Source organism: Pterocles gutturalis, unplaced genomic scaffold (genome assembly GCF_000699245.1).
Source record: "Pterocles gutturalis isolate BGI_N339 unplaced genomic scaffold, ASM69924v1 scaffold8953, whole genome shotgun sequence".
Lineage (NCBI taxonomy): Eukaryota > Metazoa > Chordata > Aves > Pterocliformes > Pteroclidae > Pterocles > Pterocles gutturalis.
Window position 1 is genome coordinate 16,981 of NW_010123006.1, and position 6,915 is coordinate 23,895.

A 6,915-nucleotide genomic window follows, 5' to 3' on the forward strand; every position below is an offset into this window, starting at 1 on the left:
GGAGAACTCACGGGCATTTCCCCAAGCACACTCCAAGCTGAAAATAAGGCCAACCTGAGCAAAAGCAGCGTGTGCTGGCGGTTGGGGTGTCCACATGAGAGGTGGAAGGTTTAATTCATGTTCTGCTCTGGTCAGTTTGGAGGGAGTGCCCTACCCTGGGGCTGCAGGCTGTCCTTCGCTGCAGTCAAGGTGTGCCTGGGTGTGACACCGCTCATCAGGAAAGACGAGACTCCGGTGAGTCAGTCTCACCCTGAACATGAATCACTCGCTATTTGTACCCAACGGCCTGGCGCCAGCAGGTGCCTTCCCATCCTGGTGCTGCCGGGCCAGCGTTGTGGGAAAAGGGCTCCACGGCTTCTCCTGGGTGGCTTTGGGTAGGGGTGCACGGGGGGAGCAGGGATTGCTAAATCAGACTTCTGGCGTTAGAGCAAGCCTGAGCATGATGGAGCCAGGCAGTTGGGACAGCAAATTCCAGGGGAGGAGAAACTGCACCAGAACAAAGAAAGTTTGTCTGAGGACAGAAACACAAAGAAAAGTCCTCGTTGTTGCAGCTCTAAGAGAGAGATGAAACTGTTTCTAAAGTTAGGCGAAGCTCCCTGCCTCCCAGACGTCCCTCATTTGTCACCCAAATTACTCTGAGTCCTGGGGCAGCACCTGCCTTTATTAAACTGAGCTATTTGCATCCGAAAGGAGTCATTAAAAAAGAAGGTTCAGGCAATGCTACTGGTTGTGTTCATCTGACCTCCTGTAAGATTACGGTCTGACTTTGGGTTTTATTTATGCTCTTATTTACGCATTTGATTCCAGTGGAGTTATTCCTGCTACGCCACAGCATCACCGAGCTGATCATCAGATTTATTGATGCAAAGAATACACTTCCCCGAGTGGGGCCAGCAAGGGGCTGTGGCAGAGGCAGACGCGGGAAGCCTTCCTCCACCTGGCCGCTGCCGCCAGCTCAGCCTGGCGCTGTGCTCGGGCAGCGTGTCCTGCCTGCTCCCGCTGAAACTGCTGCTGACCTTAACGGAACAAGGGGAGAGTCCTTCTGCATGACTCACAACATTGGATATTATGTTGGGAAATGAGCACTTTACATCAGTAAATGAGCTTGCCTTCGTTTTCAGGAGTGATTGTTGTGTTGGATGGGGATCAGGGAGGCAAAGCGTGGTTTGTTTATCCAAATCCCAGAATGGGATCAGTCAAAGCTTTGGTGGCTGATGAGAGTCCAGAGTAGGTTGTTGAGGATTGCCTCAGGGCACTTCCAGATCTGAAATCTGATGGCATTTTCAAACAGTACCAATCTGGAGAGATAGGGATCATTTCTGAATTTGAACTAACACGAGCTCCCAAATGAAGCAGGGGCTCACCACTAGTTTTGTCAGAAGCTCATCAACCACATTTAGGACATTTTAGCTCAAAAACTCAAGAGCTTTCCATTTGATCAGCTGCAGCCATGAGTTTCTATCATCAGAACCAAGCGAAACCCTTTCCTGATGGGGTCCAATATGCCCCTTCCTGCACCAGCATAAGGAAAGGTAAATGCGTTACATCTTTGATCTGCTGCTTGCTTAATTCCATCTAGATAAAAGCTGGCTGTAGCTTGTTACTGTTTACTGAATGGTAGCTATGGACCAGACCTTTGCTAGTTTGAATACAGACCTCAACCAGATGAGAGAAGGGATATGATGACAAAGGTAAGCTGTAATAGCAGGATAAAAGGAAAAAACCTCTTCCCTTCCTGTGTTGTTACAACAAGCAAACGGACTTTGCCTTTTCTCGCAGTGGGAGTGCCATAGGAAAACAACAGAAATTGCCCCACACATGGCAGCAGTCCCAAGCTTTCATTACTCTTACGATGCTGCTAGAAGCCTTTTCCAAGCGGGTGCTGGGATATTCTCTAATGTTCTGGCATTCACCCTAGCGAAGTTAGCCCAGTGTGTGTATGTCACCTACACACGTATGTCCCCTATGCACGTATGTCCCCTACGCGTGCGCACACTCGCACGCACACACTTTTACTCCTGCGGGTCCTGGAACAGATCCCCATTCTCCGCTCTGCTGGGTAGTTAATCTTCACCCCACGGGAAGGCTGCCTGCGTTGGGCTGTGCTGTGTTACAGACTCACACGTGCAGCGTTTCCAAAAGACACAATTATCTTGAGAGCCTAACTTTCCCAGTCAGCTTAAAATTTGACTGATCATCTGTAACAGAATCTCGCTAACTGGTTTTCACAGATGAGTAAGAAGAGATACTGCTGCTTTTTTTAATTGCTACCATCAAACTTAATTGAACGAGTGCAAGTATACAGAGGCGGGTGTGGGAATGTGTCCCAGATTGCACCCACCACATTCTTCTGGCCTTCTCTGGAAGGAGATATCATCATTATAGTAACCATCCTTAGCCATCCCACAGGTTTTGGGCTGGATGGAGCCCAGAGCCTCCCTTCCCCACCTGGGCAGCCCAAGAGAACATGTGGGAAGGTGACACTGCCTCCACCCCGTTCCTCTGGCCTGTGCATACAGCATCCTCCACAAACAGAATCAATTCTGCATGAGCAACATCTGCCAGAAGAAAAGACATCTCTGATGTGGACGGGATTGCACTGCTGAGGGGTTTCGGAGGAGCCTGGGGAGGAAGGGAGCCAGTGCTGAGTTAGCAGTGGTAGGAGCAGCCCCATGGGCCATGCTTGCAGGGAGGGACCCCTTGTCCCATCCCAGGTGGGGCGATGGGGCACATCCATCAGCAAGTGCACCAGTGGGCTCCTGTCCTGAAAAGAAAAACACCGCTACGAACGCTGAGCAGAGACAGGCTTTCTTTGGAAATCACCTCGATTGCTCTTAAGAGGAAAACGCACAACTCCAAGAGGAACCTTTCCAATTTTGAGTAGCTTCATTGTGAGTTGTTTTGCAGATGAATTCCAGGGGGAAAAGGAAGAGTATTTGTTTCGCTTTTATCAGCATTTCCTCTGAACTTCTTTCAGTTCTTCTGCAAAAAAGTGAAAACTCAAATGTCCTGAAAGAATCTCCCTTGGGAAGTCATGGATGTTGCAATCACTGCTTTGAGCTGCCATTTGTCCAGGAGATGTGAATCAAAGTCACCCGTGCCACAGGGGAAACCCAAATGAGCCTTTCTCTAAATCTCTCCATGGAAGTACTCTCATGGCTTTGCTTGGACATCTCCCCTCTGGCAGGAAGGCAGCTGAGCACGCCCTGCACTTCAGGTGTGCTGTACAGCTATTCTGTAAGAATCCTGAACTGGCCAAAACAGGGATGGGACTGTGCTCAGCCCAAGGACCCTTTGTGCTTTACTTGTCCTATCATTTCCAGAGATATCCCTTCTTTAAAATCAGTAGGAACAGCCAAGTCGTGCCCCAAAAGGGAGTCCAGGTGCTGCAATTCCCAGAGCAGGCTCAGGGCCACCGAAAGCAATACTTCCTGCTCCACCAGAGCTATTGCTGTGCTCTGCTCATGCATCAGCAAGTTGATGTGAGTGTATATATTTGGTTCTGTCCCACCCGTAACACATGATTTATTTTTTCAAGCTCTGAGCTGTTTGTACAGCACCTGGCACAGCTAAACTGCAGCCGCTGCTCAGAGGGGCTGGGGTACAATGTCCTTTATAGAAATGCTGAAAGGATTGGGGTTAGCAGCGCAGCGATGGAAACCTCTGCCCGCTCCTGTGCAGAGTGTCTCGCTGCCCCTCGCACACAGCACAGATTTCATTATCCAGGTGAATAATAGGAGGAAAGGGAGGGCAAACCGCTGAAAGCCAGGACACAGATAAGCAAGTTTGCCAATATTAGGAGGGGGTAAGCTGGCTTAGAGTGGGTATTTAACAAATCAGCTTGATTCCCCTCCAAAGCCCTTGTGTTTTGGGGTCTGAGCAGACAAAGCAATGCAATCCTTCAAGTGTTGACACACACTGCTGAGCTCTGTGCATGCCAAGATAAAAAGAGGCAGCCTCCCCTAGTCCATTATTCAGTGCTAGACAACTTGATTATGATGGAAACAAAATACACTTTTGCAATATTGACATTGCGATCTACGGTAACAAACAAGTTATAAAAGGCCTGTCACAGTCTGAACTACTGCTAACGGCTGTAATTAATGGTTTTTAACTCAATCTGAAACACCTGATCTGTCTGCTTTGGAGAAAGGTTCATGCAAAGTGCTATTCTATAAGAGCAGATTTCTTCTGCTCCTAACTTGGGTCATGATATCATCACCTTTCAAAGCTGGCCTGAGCCTGGATCTGGGGAAAAATTGTAAGGAAATTCCTCTTAAAGCATGGTCTTGTGGTGATAAGAGCTGCTCGGCATCAGGACTAATTCATGCCTTCAGCAGAATTAGGTGTGTTCGAGGAAAGCTCGGTCATTTCTCTGCAGCATGAAAACACCAGACAGACTCTTTTTTCTTATTTTATGTTCTAGTTTCTGAGAAATTCTGCAGAAAGCCTGGGAGCTTTGCTGGCTCACTGGTGCCAAATGCATGGTCCTACCCCACTGCTCTGCTTTTCTCCCCTGCCTCTGAGCTGAAGGGTCTCAGCCCGGCTCCCTGCCTTCTGCTGGCCTGACCATCCCCATGACAAACGTGGCAGGGGACCGTTTGTTCAGCTCAATGTATTCCAGAGATGCCCCCATGACAAACCTGGCAGGGGACTGTTTGTTCAGCTCAATGTATTCCAGAGATGGCAAAAAGAAGGAGGCAAGAGCACAGGGCCAGTGAGGATGAAGCAAGGGAGACCTCCCCCTTTGCAGGGCAGCGTGAGGACAAACTGGTCCATCTTTATCCTGCGCCTGCACCCAGAGCTGAATAACCCATCACAGCCCATCAGCCCCAAACCAGCACGCACAGAGCTGCCCCAGCACACGGTGGATTTGTGGAGGAGGAGAAGGAAGGTTAGAACACCAGCACAGGTGACAGGAGACTCTTGTTCAAAGCCCTGGAGATCTGTAGGCACTTCTCTTGATCTCAGGGATTGAAGCTTCAGGGCTAGAGTTTGGCTGCTGCCCATCTGTATGCAGAGCAAACACAGCCCTAACCACCAGGCTGCTCCGGGGATGATGAGGATTTGAGGTGTGCAGATAAAACTCTAAAGAGCCATGAAAGTCCTGCAGAGATAAATACCCACTCCGGAGTTGGCTTGAATTTCAGACAAGTACTTTCTCTATCTGCAGGGCTTAGTCCTGCAGACTTACCCTGAAACACGAAGCAGACAGCCTGGAGCAGTCCCATGAGCTCAAGAGCTGCATGGGTGTAAGCAATTATTAATAATTAACAAATCTGCTAGGCAAACAGGGAGGCCTGTTTGAGCCATGACAGTGTTGTATCCCAAAGTAGGACCAGATCACAGAGCAGGAATTATTTGCTCTGGGTGCAAGTCTGTCTGTCCAGTGTCCGTGCAGGGTACATCACCCTGGCACCCCAGTTTGTGCCTTGAGATCGCTGGTGTTACGTCTGCTGTCATTGTTGGTATTAACAGCAGTATCCTCAATACCCTCACCATCGTCGCCTGGAGCCAAAAAGGAGCAGTTTGGGGCAAGGTTGTAGATGGGGGACTGAGCTTTGGTTTTTGACGCTGTCATCAGTGCTTTGGGGCCAGTTCTAAAGCTTTAAGGAAATATTGCTTGACCCAGTGCTAAGACTGAGTCTAATCAACCTGGGCAATAGCTCATCATGAAGAGCCAGCGTTCCTGCAGCAGATGCTGGGCTGGCACATCCTTCTTGGCTCTGGAGGGTTCAGGGGGCTGCTCCCACCTCACAGAAGCCCTGACAGCTCAGCCCCAGCTGAGCTACTGCCCCGTTATTTTCACAAGGATGGTCTAGCCACAGCCCAGGGTTGTTTTTCATGCCGATGGAACATACCGCAGTTCCAGTGTGAGCAAACATGTTAACATCAACAGAGCCTGTTCCCCAAGCTAAACATATTACGGCATCAGCAAATTACAGGGCACTGGAAACGAGACTCCCTCTTGTGCAGGCTGTCCTGGGCCAGGGCCACGTCCCTCCCTTCAGGAAGGCGGCGAAGGGTTTCGTTACTTTTCGGTCTCCCCTGCTCCTGCCCAGGGCTGTGTGCTTGGGCACGGTCACATCGCTGCTCGTGGTCCCAGAGCATCCCTCCCACGCATGCTCCCCAAAGGATGCTTTTGTCACGTTACACTGTGCCAGTGACCAGTAAACCTCCACAAAAGAGACAACCCATAGATCTGGGTCACTGGCAGGGTATTTTTACCCATTTAAAAAAAAAAAAAAAAGCACATAGGAATGGCCTGGCTTCCCCTTTCTGTCCCCAGTTTCTGGAGCACATGGAAAGGTTCAAACAACTCCCCGGAGCACCTGCTTTGACATCCTGGAGCCAGGCAAAGGAGCAGACCTGGCTTGCTGACAGATGTGTTTTTCCTAGACCGTTTCTAGAGAACTGCAAAGTCTGGGGAAATGCTATTGCAGGTCTGGGAAAAAAACAATGATTAAAATGAACTGTTGAGCTCTTTTCACTGGAAAAACAACAAATGCAGCCCACACTCTCCCATCCCCCTTACCGCAGCTGGCAGCTTTGCTCGCAGGAGTAACCCAGGGCCACCAGCTCCCAGGCTGTGCCACACACACCTCAGTGCAGCCACCCCTCCAGGAGCTGCATTTAAGAACAAAGGTGCTAAAAAAAAAAAATCAGCAAAGAGGAGCACACACAGGTAAATGATGATTTAGAGCCGCTGCGTGGGGAGCATTACACAAGGGGAGGGTGGAGCGCGTTCCACCGCCCTTCCACGGCTTGTGGGCAGCAAAGCCTATCACCGCCGTGGTGTTTCTACTCCCCCAAGATGGAGTTAATGCTGTTTACCTTGTAATAAGAATGCTATTTCTTGCTTTTTTTTTTTTTTTTTTTTTTTCCCTTGGGTGGGCTTTTTTTTATGGCTCCCCC